At 40.9% G+C, this 16,255-nt stretch overlaps 1 protein-coding gene and 1 non-coding gene across 16 annotated transcripts in view; both read right to left on the bottom strand.

The window, feature by feature from the left end:
• Nucleotides 1-16,255, bottom strand: part of NCALD (neurocalcin delta) — a 471,461-nt gene that overhangs the window by 175,583 nt on the left and 279,623 nt on the right. The gene's annotated exons all lie outside the window — the stretch shown is intronic.
• Nucleotides 1,873-1,977, bottom strand: LOC118148712 (small nucleolar RNA U13). Its single transcript, XR_004735628.1, has one exon. It is a non-coding gene; the product is annotated as a small nucleolar RNA U13 (small nucleolar RNA).

Raw genomic sequence — 16,255 nt, 5'->3', positions numbered from 1 at the left:
GGACCATGCTTGGAGGAGCCCTGGGCTAGAGGAGCTAACTTGAAGCTGTGTGTGCTCCATGTGTACTTTTTATTGTACTTAATTGTACTGAGTTCATTATGGGCTACCTGGGAAAGAAGCAGATGGGTACTATGGGATAACTGAAACTGTCTCCACACAAGCTATCCCTACTGGTCCCATAGAAGCTCAAAGACTATACATTTCAAATACGCTTTTCTTTTTCATTGACTGTAATTGTAATTGCACATATTTATGGGTACAGGTAACTGTTGATACAGGCATACTACATGTAGTGATAAAAGCAGGGTAATCGGGATAGCTATCATCTCCAACAGTTATCATTTCTTTGTGTTGGGACCATTCCAAATCTTCTCTTCTAGCTATTTTGAAATATACAATAGATTAGTGTTAACTACAGTCACTCTACTGTGTTATCGAACAATAAAACGTATTCTTTCCATCTAACTGCATGTTGTACCCATTAACCAGCCTCTCTATATTTACCCGCCTCTGCCCCACTATTCCCGTGTCTGCTAACTACCATTCCATTCTCTACCTTCATAAGATGACCTTTTATTAACTCCCACATAGGAGAGAATACATGTGATATTTGTCTTTCTGTGCCTGGATGATTTCACTTAACATCATGTTCCGCATCCACATTGCTGCAAATGGCAGAATTCTACTCTTTCTATGGCTGAACAACATTCCACTGTGTATACAGCCCACATTTTCTTTATCATTCATCTGTTGAAGAACACTTAAGTTGATTCCATCAGAGTGCAGATATCTCTTCGACTTACTGATTTCCTTTCTTGTGGATATATACCCAGCGGTGGGCTTGCTAGATCAGATAATATTCTATTTTTAGTTTTTTGAGGACTCCCCATACTTTTTCTATAATGCCTGTACCTATTTACATTCCTGCTAACCGTATACAAGAGTTCCCGTTTCTCTACATCCTTGCCAACATCTCAAATAATCTTTAATTGCAAGATCCTAGAGTAATACTTTTTGTTTTATGATTAAAGCCTTTTGAGAAGAACGGAAGATGGTTTTGAGAGGAAGGAGCCTCTGGCATTTGTCAGCACGTTAAAGTTTGTTGGCCTGGTTCTATTTTCATGCCAGTTTTTCTTCAAGCTTCCCCTGTACCCAGAACACAAGAAACCTGGGTCATTCTAGCTCTATTTGGGTGAACTTAAATTGTGTTGTAAAGACTATCCAGTGCCTATCTTAGCCACCAACCCATCCCAGACCACTCTGGTGATGTCAACACAAGCAGAGCCTGAGAGTCTAGGACTCTGTGCAAGATCATGGTAGGCCAGTGGTCCTCAGACTCCAGCAGCATTAAAATCTTCTGTAAGGCATTTAAAACACAGATTACTGACTCCACCTACTTCTGACTCACTCTGTCTGGGCTCAGGCCCAAGAATTTGCATTTCTAACAAGTTCTCAGGTGATGCAGCTGGCCTGGGACCGCATTTTGAGAGCCACTCTTCCAGGTACTCAACACAGGTGATCATGGTGGGAAGTGGACATTTCCCATTCCATCCATAAGCAGTATTTTTGCATACTTACTCCAGTAGAGACTGCAAGTTGTCCTCAAATATCTATCATCTCTTTCTTCTTTACCAACAGAACATGAATTTTATTAACAACATACTGAGCCTTAAAAACATTACATTTTTCAGACATCTTTCAGCTAGAGGGTTCCATGTGACACAGTTTTTATGAATAAAATGTAAGTACATGTCACCAAGTGGGACTTCTAGAAAGTCCACTAAAGAAGTTTGCCTGACTCTTGCTTTGTTGCTGTCTTTCACCCACAAATGGCTCATTTCTCCCTCCTCCTCCTTTTTTTCCTCAAGTTCAGATCAGAAGGGTAATGTGTCAACGTCGTCACATGGTTCAGAGGGTGACACATCTCACCCATGCACGTGAACACCCAAGTATCATGCTCATGAATTACAAAAGGATCATGCTTCCCTTCTTCTTTAGTGGGATATGGACACGATGCTAGAAGGAGTTCCTCCATCTTGAGACCACAGGTGATAAGCAAGTGTCAAGGATGCTTGAGAGGACAGAGGTACCTGGGTCCCTTGAAGCATCATGCCTTTCATGCCAGCTCCAGACTGCCCATCTCTAGACCTCTGATTATATGAGAAAAAGAAAACCCCTCGTTTATTTATTTAAGCCATTGTTTGGGGGTCCACGTTATTTTTAGCCAATGAAATTCACCTACCATGTTAGAAACCAGTGCTAGGTGTAAAGATGGAAAATATATGTTTCCTACCTCAAGGAGCTTTGGTGCAGCTTTGAGAATAAGAAAGCAGCACAGCTCCTAAGTGAACATGGAATCTGAGAAGACTTAAGGTTAACAACAGCCAGAACACCTCCCAGGTGCCCTGAGGAACTGTTTTGAAAATATTGAGATCTGGGAACAGAGCATAAAGTTGAAGTATGAGGTTGAACTTAGGGATCTTAGATAAGACAGTTTTACTTCAGGCATTTACACTCATAAAAAACAGTGGTCCTTGAAAAGAAGATGCTGGGAAGTGTCTGGGTCTGTAGGAGGGATGGGGAATGTACAAAAGGGAAAAGAGCAGGAACAAACCTTACAAAAGTTGACATAAAGAGACCTTGGAGGTTGGGTGAGGAATACTGAGTGAGATAAGCATGTGGATTTGGTCGGAGAGAACAGTGGTTTGTAAACATTTTCAAGCCATGGAGCCCTTATTTCAAGAAAGCATCATAAGCAAAGTAGCCACAAATTGAGTTATTCTGGTTCTGTAAGTTGTAGGGAACCCATAGTGTCAGCTAACAACCTTCCCTTTCCTATGGCACCTCAGGGTCTCCACGGAGCAGCAGGGAGCTACAGGGACCGATTTTTGGGGAGAATAGGAGGGAAAGGTGGAAAGTGAAGTGGCTTGAGTACTATAGCTTGATTCTGAGATAAGGAAGCAAGAGAAAACCTGAAAAAAGTTTTGTCTGGAGATTTAGGAGATCGGAGTTCTAGGTTTTCTAAGCCATTAACTCCCAAACAGACACAGCAAAAAGCTGTTAAACCTCTCAGCAGCTCCATTTCCAAGATGCTTTCCAGACCTAAAAATGTTTGATACTAATTTTAGGGAAATCATATTTACAAAAGAGGTCATGATTCCCAGAATCTACGGGTTTATATGGAGAGTCACATTGAAATGGTCCTAAGATTTTTAATGTTTGATTTGCTTTCTGCTCTTGAAAGTTAAAGTGTCTCTAACTCAGTCCCTTTTCTGTTTTCTCTTTAAAGGATAAGACTTATAATATTAACTTCAATTTTTTGCATGTATCTGATAGTAATAAAGAAAACTGAAAGGTAAAATTCAGCCTGCAATATGTTGTTCTACAATATTGCTTCTAAGAATTTTAAGACAAATAGAATTTGGTACCTGTTTGACCCAGAAATCCTATTACGGGGTATATGCCCAAAGGAATATAAATAATTCTGCTATAAAGATACATGTACATGTGTGTTCACTGCAGTACTATTCACAATAGCAAAGACATGGAATCATCCCAAATGCCCATCAATGATAGACTGGATTAAGACAATGTGGTACATAAACACCATGGAATACTATGCAGCCCAAAAAAATGATCATGTCCTTTGTAGGGACATGGATAGAGTTGGAAGTCATCTTCCTCAGCAAACTAACACAGAAACAGAAAACCAAACACTGCATGTTCCCACTTATAGATGGGAGCTGAACACTAAGAACACATGGACACATTGTTGGGTGCACAACACACGCTGGGGCCTGTGAGGGTGGAGAGGGACAGCATCAGGAAGAATAGCTAATGGACGCTCAGTTTAATACCTAGGTGACTGGACGATCTGTGCAGCAAACCACCATGGCACATGTTTACCTATGTAACAAACCTGCACATCTGCACGTGTACCCCTGAACTTAAAAGTTGAAGAAAAAAAAGAATTTGATGTCTGCTTTAAAAAGCACTAGGAATTTGTGACCACCTTGGTTTTTTACAAGACAAAAAATACATGGTGATTCATAGCATTAATATGGAGCTGTTAATTTATAAAGCAGTCTATAATCAATTTTTGTCCATTATTCCTAATGTCACTCTGTAAAAGGTCTTCATTTCCCTGCCCATTTTTCAGATGGGCAACCAGAAAGACACAAAAATAAAATTCCGTTAACGCAGCTTCATGATGGTAGTAACTTGCCTGGCTTTATTAGCATAGGAACGGAAGTCTCCTGCATTCTAATCTTTCTAAAATTAGCCAACTTTGATGGAAAGAATCATTCATTCCATAAATCTACCCTGAACAGAATTATGAGCAATCAGAGACAAGCCAGCACTAACTTCTTTTATCTCTACTGCCATGACGGGCATTGAATTTGAAAGGAAGAGCGACAACAAAGGCACGGGCTGTAAGCAAGGGAAGACGGTGCATTCACACTGAAGACAGGGGCTCGCTGTGCTTCCCCCACCATTCACAGAACTCAGGAAGTTCTGTATGCAATAAAACCAATGTAAGGGGTTTCTTTTTGTTTTTTTGGTTTTTTCCAGAGACTATTCATTCAAGGTACTTTCCACATCTGATTAGCAATCCTTTGTCACATCTGAAGAGGCCTCTGGACTGAGCATGTACCCAAGTCCAGCTATGCAAGGTGTTATCCAGAAAGATCAGTTACTGTGCCTTGGAGTCCATGTCACTGAAGAAGCCACAGGCTTCTGAAAGAGCCAAAGGAGTGTCACAGGCCCGGGCATCTGTCCCTACCCTGCAGAGGAAAATTCTCACTTGATCTGGGACTGTCTCCCTCAACTCTCTAACATCCTGAAGCACTCCTTAGATGAAACAGAACCTAGGTGACTCCTGTATCAAGGCACTTCCAAGACACTAGGAGATGGCTGGTGTCTCCTCATGTCATTAGCCATCTTCTGCTCACCTGCTGTATAAATGACCCTAACATAGAACAAATTGCTTCTTAACAGGTTTTATTTTCTGTAAGTAAATAATGAGAGAGAACGAGAACAAGCATGTGCAGAGCCTATCAGGGGGACAAAAATCACTACACACTCATTTTAAAGAAGAACTTGTGTTAGGTTAATGTTTTCCTCAAATGCAAGTCTACCCAGGAAAGAAAAGGAACTGCAAATCTATAGGCTGTTGGGGTGCTCTTGGATGTTTTGACGAAACAAAACAGAAACAATGACAAAACCCCACAAAGTTACTATATCTTGAGCCCATAATAAGGTAGAAGACGTAGTAACATTTTGAAAGACTTGGAACAACTTTTACGTTTGTTGTATGTTTACCTTCTCATGATGTATTCTTATGCTTTCAAATACAGTGCATATGAAGCAGAGGGTAGAAGATATGCTCTTCTGATTTTTTTTAAGTTAGAACTTTGGGAGGAAGCTAAATCTGTAAGTACAAAACTTATGGGGAGAATAGGAGGAAAAGGTGGAAATTGAAGTGGACTTTCTAACCTTGGAACTGGACTGATAATTGTTACTCCTGCTTTGAAAGTAGTAACAATAACAGTAACAATCATCAGTGCAGTGCCAAGGTTAGCAAGTCCTTTAATGAGAAGACCCAGACCAACAGATGTCCGGTTGGACCCAGCATCGTGGTAACAGGGTTTACTCAGCAAGGGAGAAGTTTCACCGCCAGGTGCATTTGAGGCAGTACTGGGCTAAAAGTTCTCTGTTTGTTTTGCTTTTGTTTTTGTTTTACTTTGAGGCAACTCGAAGCCTGATAAATGTTTCAACATGTATAGTCAATCTCAAAGCAGAGGTGAAATATAAAGGAGTTCCCAGATTTATTTGATCACAAAAACCTGTTATTCCCGGAGAATGCTGCAAGATTAATGTTCTTTAGCTTAGATTGTGGGAAATAAGATAAATCTATACATTTCTGTAAGGAAGAAAGGGAAGGAGGGAGAAAGGAAGCGAAGAAGTAACAAAATGCGAAATCTTAGCTCACCTAAAGCAGCAAATATCTGACAAAATCATTGTTCATACAATATTTCTAGATTTAAAGAGAGAGGAAAGTGTATGGCATTCTCATTAAACTAAAAAATACTAAGTGTGATAAAAGCACTTAGCATTGTCACCCACACCTCTCTCATCTAATCTAGCTCTCTCGTCTATCACATTTACTTTAGAAAATAAAAACAAACTAAATATAAATAAATATACCAAAAATTAAAATAAATGATGGCAACACAATGTTAAGGTTATGAATAATCAAATTCTGTCTTGGATTTGCCCCCTGAGAACTGACTGGACCCACCCATATTCCATACCCGCCTCTGGACACAGGCAAACTGCAAACAGCCGCTAGTATTGTCAGCAGCCACTTAAGACCTCCTGGATCCTTTGGGTTAGCACTGATCACACCAGGCACCATGCGAAGTACTTAGAGCAGATTATCTCATTTAATCTTTACACCACCACCACGAAGTGGGATATTGATTTCACTGTACAGTACTCTGGTCTCAGTATGTCCTTCCAAAATTTATGATAAGCCCCAATTTCCATTATAGCGATATTAAGAGGTGGGGCCTTTCTGAGAAGTGAGTAAGTCATGAGGGCTCTGCTTTCATGAATGGGATTAGTGTCCTCATAAAACAGGGTGAAGGGCCGGGCGTGGTGGCTCACGCCTGTAATCCCAGCACTTTGGGAGGCTGAGGCAGGTGGATCGCCTGAGGTCAGGAGTTCAAGACCAGCCTGACCAACGAGATGAAACCCTGTCTCTACTAAAAATACAAAAATTAGCCAGGTGTGGTGGAAGGCACCTATAGTCCCAGCTACTCGGGAGGCTAAGATACTTGAACCTGGGAGGCGGAGTTTGCAGTGAGCCAAGATCGTGCCACTACATTCTAGCCTGGGCAACAGAATGAGACTCCATCTAAAAAAAAATAAAAAATGAAAAACAAGGTGAAGGGCACATTCTTGTCCCTTCTACCATATGAGGCTAATTCACCCCTCCCACCATGTAAGGATGCAGTAAGAATGAGGAGCAGGCCCTCACCTCACTGAACCTTCTGGCATCTTTGAACTTGAACTTCCCAGCCTCCAGAACCATGAGCGGTAACTTTCTATTATCCATTTCTATCATCTGTATGTTACCCAGTCTAAGGGATTTTGTTATGGCAACCTGAATGGAGTGAGACGCGTGGGTAAGGAAATGTGAATTCAGCAGACAGGTGGTGACTTTCCCAAGGGAGTTATATTTCCCAGCCTGGAACTCCTCCTCTGATACACTGTACTATGTGTTTTTTCACTTCCTTATTCTCCTAATACCTTTCATGTCTACCTTTGACCTTCTGGCCTCTGTGATGCCCTTGGTCCCTCAGACCTCAGGCTGGCCTTGGCCTTTGAACCTTACCTTTCACTACTAGACGCAGGTGTGTCTGTCCTGCAACCCACCTCTGGCTCTGGCAAACCAGCTAACATCAACCACGTGGCTGGAACCTTTTCCAGAACAATGGAGGCCAGGGCGAGTGACTCACTTCCACTCAGTCTCTATCTTTGGGATAGATCCACTATGAAATGTAACTTACCAGAAATCCAATTACAAGGAGAAATGAGTATTGAAGACTAAGAAATGCATTTTGCAGGAGGCCCTTGCTGTACCGGGGCAGTGTCATACATAGAGCAGCTAGAAGAGAGTTCACAAGCTCAGAAGCTTCTCTGAGGCAGGCAGGAAATTAAGTAGCTACTATGGTCTGCACTGGTGGGGACGACGCAAATTGGAGACTGGGTGCCTCATCCAAACATATGACTATTGCTCAGCTGTCATTGCCGTATCGGAAATTCAAGCCTAATGATGTTGGGTATTCCCATTTTCAAAAGAAGTCAGGAAATGCAGATTTCTATGTAAATATTTTTAACTTCTGAATTGTGTATGGGCCATACAAAATACATTTGCAGGCCAGTCAACATCCACTGATCCAGAATATTGATTTGTGAGATAAGTTGTGAGGCAGCATTACATAGTAGTTAGAAGCACACATTTTAGAGCCAGATTGCCCATGTCCAAACCCTGGTTCCACTCACTAACTTTCATTTCACTTCTCTTTACTTCAGTTTCCTCATCTGTAAAATAAAGATAATATCAGTACCTACTTCATAGGGTTTGATGAGCATTAAATAAAGTAAAATCCAGAAAGTGCTTTCAATACTATCAGGCATTAGTTACATGGTAAGTAAGTGTTTAAAACAAAGTTCTAAAAATAAATAAGTAAACAAGAAAACAGAAAACCTGACCAGGCCAGCTTTGTAACCTCCTGGATGGCAGATATATTAACATTTCTCCCTTTGGCTGGGATGAAAAGATATTTAGGAATAAAAATCCCATAAAAATAAATGAGAAGAAGTGAAAACACTTCATGGCAATTTTGGTGGCAAGCCTAAAAGACAGAGGAATCGAAATATCCCAGTACTAAAACCTGATGGTTTTATGTAGAAATGAGATATAAGCTTATTAGAATGTATTTCTTTCTGGTATTAATAATGCTTCACAAGACCTAGGAAATTTTGAAAGAGGGAAAGAAAATGGTCCCCCCTATGCACAAGAAGAAACAAATGACTATTTAATTTTCTAATTTTGAGTGAACTAAGTTGAACCCTAGGTTTTCACAGGGGGCCAGGGAGGCGGAGCTCAGTGGAAAGCAATTGCTGGAGAGTGGTGCTTGTTCTTTGCTAACAGAAAAGGAGCAGATCGAGGAATGAAAACTCAATAGCCTCTTCTCTTCTCAAGAGACAATTGACTTCCATCTGTTTAAACATCCTCAGAGGACCCTGCTCCCCTCATTTCCATTTAATCTCCTTTCCACCACTCAAGGGTGACATAACCAAACCCATTTGAAACTCAAGCTCTTATACGTCAAAAGTCAGGGAAGAAGCCCGGTTGACCTGTAAGCCACTGCATGAGGCACAAATACCCGAAGAGGAACTTTCAAGAACTGCTGCTGCTTCGAGGACTCTATGTCAGATATAACATCTGCTTTGGCCCAAAAGCTGGCTTGAGCCCCATAAGAGAAGGAATATAAAGCACACTTAAAATGTGAAATCTTTAGTTCTACTTGCTCTTTACTCATAAAGAAGAGAGTATTCCCTTGTGCCAATGAGGTCTCTCTGAGTCTTTGGCACCATTGGTAGCAGGCGCTGCGTGGGGTAGCCCTTAGGGTCTGCGCTTGAAGGGTGCACCAGCTGCTGCCCTAGAGATGCGTGTTGGTCCCTGTATACAAGCGGCTGCCTTTAAACAGATCACATGATTCTCATGCTGGCAACTGTCTCACTCTACTTTCAATCTGGTTTCAATTTGGTTACTTGCAACCGAAGACACTAAGCAGCATTTTAGGGGTGAAGCACATTCCCTAAGTGCATGGGTCAGAAAGCTACTACATTCACGTTCTACTGTTAATGGGCTTTTTCTCTCCCACTTGCTGCCTTTCCACTTTCCCCTCATTTCTCATATTCTCTTATGCTATCGTCATATTTTCCTGGTCTTGACAGCAAGTCTTTTCTTTTCCTTGATGCTTCATTCCTTCTAGCATAAGACCAGAAATTGATCAATAGTTTAAGTTTCAAACCTCACTTTGCTGCTGAATATAGTTTTTCTAGACTCCCATCAAAAAATGGGACTTATGCTTAAAGTCAGGTAGCACACCAATTACCCTAAAGTATAACAACATATTTTGATATGATATCATATAGTTTTTAAAAAAAATTTCATAAAGTAATAAAGTAAGACTGGGCATCTGAATCACATGTTTAGGAATTTGCAACATTTATCCATTCATCTTACACAATAAACCTCAATGAGCACCTAAAGGTAGTATGCACTACTAGGTACTGGGGATACTGTGATCAATAATATAGCCACTGTGCTTGTCCAACTGGAAAAGACTGGTATGCTCACAAAATACACCAGAAATTGCAGGTGTGGGTTAGAAGTGAGCACCGTACTTGGACACATGGGTCAGAGCCTCCTGATGAGGTGGCTGGGAGGAGGAGGAGGGGAGGGAGGATAAAGAGGAGTCAGAGAAACAATGTCATGGAAACAATGCTCAGAGCATGAAGAATGAGCAAGTGTCAGGTAGTCAGATGGGACCAGCATCCCTAACAGAAAGAAGAGTAGTTGCAAGTGATGGAGAGGGCGCAGACCTCTTCTCTTCTAGACACTTAGGAGGATAATACCCCATCCCCCTTGATGTTGGGTAGGACTATGTGACTAGCTCTAGCCAATGAGTTGTCAGCAGAAGTGATATTTGTCACTTCCAGACCAGAACACTTGATTGCTGTTGTGAGATCCCTCAGTCTTACCTTTTCCTGGAAGTGAATCATCATAAGATGAGAGGCAGCCTAGAATGTTGAGTGTACATCTGAATGAGCAACTCCAGAGAGCCATTTGTACCCAGAGAGGATTTCATGTGAGTGAGAAATTAACTTCAGTTGCAATAAGCCACTGAGACTGGGGAGCTGTTTGTTAGAGCAGCATAATACAGTCAGTCCTGATAGAAATGGCTACATTTAGAGACACGGATATACTCAAGATATTGAATCTCCAGTTTAGAGGGAATGATAATAAGAGGATTTGCAATGATCATTGCACATCTTGATAGAGATACATCAGGGCCTCAGATGGAAGGTAAAAGTACAAGTACGTAAGTGGAGAATGACATTATGGGTGTAGAGAAAACATGAAACATAAGTAATAAATCAGAGGGAATAGGGGTGATCCCCAGAACCAACAATGAGGGGCCAGAAAGACAGAAATAAAAGACAGTTGTATCTTAGAAGCTCAAAGCTCTTAACATACCTACTGTACTGTTGATGTCATGTTATTTGCTTCTGATTTTAAGGTCTTCATAATCATTTTCCCTTCCTTTTTTTGAAGTCCAGATATGATCAAATGTAGATATCTTCATGAACACTGATACTTCTTGCTGTGACACCCTCAGGATTTGATCTCAGGCTGTCAGTTGTTTTCAGACTCACCTCTGCAGGACACCAAGCGTTTCCTGGAGGCAGCCTTGGAATAGGAAAAGGTGAAGAATGGGATCTAAGCCCCAACCCTGCATCAACTATAGCAGCTCTGATCTTACTTGTTTCTTGTTTTGTTTGTTTTTGTTTGGTTCAGTTTGATCTTTTTTAAGACAAGGTCTCGCTCTGTCACCCAGGCTGGAATGCAATGGTACAATCTTGACTCACTGCAACCTCCACTTCCCAGGCTCACATAATTCTCCCACTTCAGCCCCAGATTGGCTTGGACCGCAGGCGGATGCCACCATGCCTGACTAACTTTTATATTTTTTATTGAGATGAGGTTTCTCTATCTTGCCCAGGCTGGCCTCCAACTCCTGGCCTCAAGCCATCTGCTAACCTTGGCCTCCCAAAGTGCAAAGACTATAGGTGTGAGCCGCCACACCCAGCCTGATCTTACAGGTGTCTACATGGGCTTATGCGTAAGATTTTATCTGAAGAAACAGTGCTGCTATTAATAAAAAAAGAAAGAAAGAAAACTGCTAGTCTAAGTGAACTAAAATATCAGAACTTATTTATATAAATATGGAATCTTACAGTAAAATTAATGAGCCAATAAAATATCCTCTGTGGTAGAAAATCCTACTCCTTAACAAGGTATAAAGGAGCTCGTGGAATCCAGGCTCATCCTACTTACCCAGCCCCATAGCTTGCTGCGCTCCACAAAGCCAAACCCAATCCCCAAACACATCATAGCTATTCACAGTGCCATGTCACAACACATACAGGTTCCTTATGATGTCCTGGCTCCTTCCACTCCTGGCAAATTGCTTCATTCCATTAGGAGTCATTTAGACCCCCACCTTCAATAGAGCCTTATCTACTTTGACCCTCCCCCACTCCTCAGGTAGACTATTCCTTCCACTGTACATACACTCACCGCCCTTCACTAATACCTCTCCTCCCCACCGTGCTGTGAGCTCTTTCCCCTGTAATCCCAAGTGTCCCCTGAGTAAATAAATGAAGATAATTCCAAAATTCCTTATGAACCAAGCATTGCTACCAGAAGGTTGTATCATAGCAACATAGTGAATAAATAATAGGATGTTAAGATGTGCTTCAAATTTTAACTTTCACTGAGTATATAACACTGTCCATCTTCCTCCTCTAACTCTGTCTCCTTTTAGATTCACAGTTCTTTCAATTGGGATAGTTTCAATAAAACCTATTTGGGAGCACAACTTCTCAGTTTCTCCTTGGCATGAATTTCCAACATGGCTCCCATCCCAAACACAGTCTAACACTGACACAGATGCACATAGCTACTCACTCAGAGGGGTTCTGACTTCTCTCTCCTGCAGAACTCTGACTTTTCACTGTGTTTAGTCTTCAAGCATCAGGCCCAAAGAAATAATAGTGGCTTCAGTGACTTCTTTGCTAATACCATTGATCCTGCCAGCACACCTCCAGACAGCACCTCTGATTTGCTCTGCTATCTCCAGAGGAAAAAAAGGCAGAGATTTGCATGCAGAAGAGGACAGCAAGTTAAAATCTGGTGACTGTTGAAACAGGGGGAAATGTCAAGCAAATGGAAGCAAAAGAGGGAGAACAAGATAGAGAGTTCTTTCTTCTTTCAGCATCAACAATTAATTCAACTTCAAAGAGTTTTGAGGAAATTATGATGTTAATTAAATTAAAGCAATTAGTGAGGCGACCAATCTGTTTTGGTTTGTCCAAGACTTTCTCGGATTTAGCACTGAATATTCCACATCCCAGAAAACCCACTAGCCCTAGTTCACCATAGCAATGAGATATAAAATATTTCCTGACAAATTAGCAAAGATACAAATATATACTGACAATATCTAGTGTCAGCAAGGACGTAGAGTAATGAGCACTGGCATTACCAATGGGATAGACATTGATTCAATCTTTTCGGAGAGCAATTTGTTAAAACAACAAAACCCTTACCACCAAATGTACAAACTTCATGTTAAAAATGGCAAATTGAATATACCTATTGGTATTGTTTCCCAGACAAAATTCTAATAAAAATGACAGTAAAGGAATATAATTTAAATCCACATGTCAAAGAGGATGCAGAAGACATAACATCAGAAGAGAGATATGAACAAAATTTCAGAAAATGGAAAGCGGTTTCACACGTGGTTGGATTTACAGAGGGGAGAAAAACTGAAATTAACTTCCTGCAGAGATTGAAGTCAATGATTTGCCCTTAGGAAGCCAGAAAAATCACAGGTAACTAAAAGTGATGCCCTTGAAAATAAAAGTGAGGGGCGGAACTGAAAACAAGAAGGGTGATAAAAAGGTAGTTAGAAAGCATTTCCGTTCCAACATACTCTTCTTTACCCCACAGCTAGGCTACTTCCTCCCCTTTCCCAGCCTGGTACTGGAGGTTTACTCACAAGAGACTGAACCAGAGAAGTTTGGAAGGAAAGGCACAGCAGGGAGCGGGAGTAAGACCAGAGGCTGAAATGGGATTCACAGCTCCCATCCTGTACTCAGCATCTAGAATGGTAGCAGCCTGGCAAAACATGGAGGATTTCTCTTTGAAGAAATAGAATAGCCCTAGGGAAAAGTCTACGGTACAGATATTTATGGGTTCCTCAACAAAATGAACCAGTGTCTGAATGACGGCCCCACAGAGAATCCCAAGGAGCTCCATTCCTGCATGCAGGGTTTCCAATGAGCTTGTGAGTACATGACACTTAATTGTGCATGGATAACAGAAAGACCAGATATTTGAGAACAATCTCTAACGGAAGACATGCAACAAAACAAGAGACAAAATGAACTTGGAAGAAACAAAAAATGTTAAAGGCACAAAAAAATGGACAGTTGTGATGGTTAATCCCGAGTGTCAACTGGATTGGATTGAAGGATGCAAATATCACTTCTGAGGATGTCTGTGAGGGTGTTCCCAAAGGGGATTAACGTTCGAGTCAGTGGACTGGGAGAGGCAGATCCATCTGCAGTCTGGGTGGCTACCATCTAATCAGCTGCCAGCATGGCTAGAATAAAGCGGGCAGAAGTTGGAAGGAATAGGCTTGCTGAGTTTTCTGGCCTCCATCTTTCTCCAGTGCTGGATCCTTCCTGCCCTCGAACATCAGACTTCAAGTTGTTCAGCTTTTGGACTCGTAGACTTACACCAGTGAGTTTGCTAGGGGATCCTGGGCCTTCAGCCAAGGACTGAAGGCTGCACTACCTTTTGAGGTTTTGGGAATTGGACCAGCTTCCTTGCTCCTCAGCTTGCAGACAGCCTATTGTGGAACTTCACTTTGTGATCATGTGAGTCAACACTCCCTAATAAACTCCCCTTCATATATACATTTATCCTATTAGTTATGTCCCTAATTTATCCAATTAGTTCTGTTCCCTGACTAATACGATGATCATTAATAGCCTCAGAAAGGCATAAGATACTATATCCATTATCAATAATAGGAGGCTAGATAAGAACCCCTTAGCAAATTAACAAAGAGGTCCTAGAAGCTAAAAGCATGAGAACAGAAATATTTTAAGTTTCATAAACAATTTTGGAGATGCAATTTAAGAAATCTTCCTACACATAGTATAAAAAGAAAGAAAAGAAGTGTGAGGAAGAAGAATAGAGAGAACGGATAAGAAGAGCATTAAACCAAGATATCCTTGTTCTATTAGGGACAATAGAAATTCTGCAAGAGAAAATATCAGTATGTTCCCAAAACAGTAATACAAGAACATTTCCCAAAATGAAGAGCATGAGCTTCCAGATGGAATGTGCCCATGAACCCAAAGGCCTGACACAATACATTTTTAAAAAGACTTGAATAGGGCATAGCATTGTTAAATTTTTAGAATGTCAGAGATAAAGAGAAGATTCAAAACTTTCTAGAGATACATGATATTATTTTTTAAAGACTTAGAAATCAGAATTGCATTTTTGAAACTTTTCAAAATGAGCATTGTACTTAAGACGACCATGGAACATTGTCTTCAAAATGTTAAGAGGAAATTTTGTCAGTGATGAATTATATTCCAAGCTAAACTTGAAATCAAGAACTTAACGATGATAAATATATTTTCACTCATGCAAGTAGTGAAACTTACCTCCAATGCACCCTTTGTTAAGCTGCTGTCTCAGGAAATTACTGGAGGTTGGGTTCTATAAAAACAAGGATGAAAACTTGGAAAGACGAGGACCATGGAGGACATCCAACACAAGAAACAGGGGAATCCTCCCAAGATGATGAAGTGATTCTTGGAACAACAGTATGTAGTAAGGATTAGAGAATAATAACTCCTGATTGAAACAGAAGAGCAGAGAGCTCCCTTAAAGACAGCTCCAAGAAACATATGAAGAAGAAACCACCAAAGCACCTGAAATGTTGACCCTTACTGAGAAAATTGGTCTGCTCTCCTGGAGCTGTGGCCATTAACAACTAAGTCCAGGAGAATTAAAAAAGTTGTACGAGAAAGGAAATGGAATCATCACATGTATCCATGTGGTTTATGTGTTGGCTATAATGAGGTGACCATAATGACATAAACAGTGAATACTGTTTTAACTTATAATGGTCATAGTATTGTATTGAGAAACTGGAAGAGAAGGTGTGCACTGGAGAATTGAGGGAGAGCTGGGGAATAGGGGAATGAGAGGAGCTAAATCATCATCTTCCATTACAAGGAGATTGTGTTAAAAATCAAGAAACAGCAGTATATGGAGATTGTTTAGGACATGGAGGAAGCGGTGAGCTATAACTGCTTGTACTGACCCTGAAAGCTGACTGTTAAATTTTCAGAATATTGTAAGCTGGTTTAAACACAGTCATGATTTAGAATTAAATTATACAAGCTTATGGTAAAATAAATTATATTTAAAAGCCAAGGTAATACATTTAAAAACTCATCATGCCTCTAGAACTAGAAAAGCAAGAAAAGAATTCTCCCCTGGAGTCCACAGAGGGAACTAGCCCTGTCTATACATTGGCTTCAGCTCAGGGAGTCTCAGTTCAGGCTTCTGACATCCCAAATTGTAAGACAGCAATTCTGTGTTACTTAAGTCATGAAGTTTGTAGTCATTTATTATATCAGCAAAAGAAAACTAATATGGGCAACTTTTTCCTCTTAATTTGGGTTGCTGTGGGGCTGAGCGGACAGGAAACTGAGAGATCCCTGGCTGAGGGGAAGTTGACTGTGGAGCTCACTAAATTCTTGCCACCCTCCGACTCGGGAGGGTTTCTCAGCTTACATT

Source organism: Callithrix jacchus, chromosome 16 (genome assembly GCF_049354715.1).
Source record: "Callithrix jacchus isolate 240 chromosome 16, calJac240_pri, whole genome shotgun sequence".
In the NCBI taxonomy this organism is placed as follows: domain Eukaryota; kingdom Metazoa; phylum Chordata; class Mammalia; order Primates; family Cebidae; genus Callithrix; species Callithrix jacchus.
This window is presented reverse-complemented; position numbering and strand designations above follow the sequence as displayed.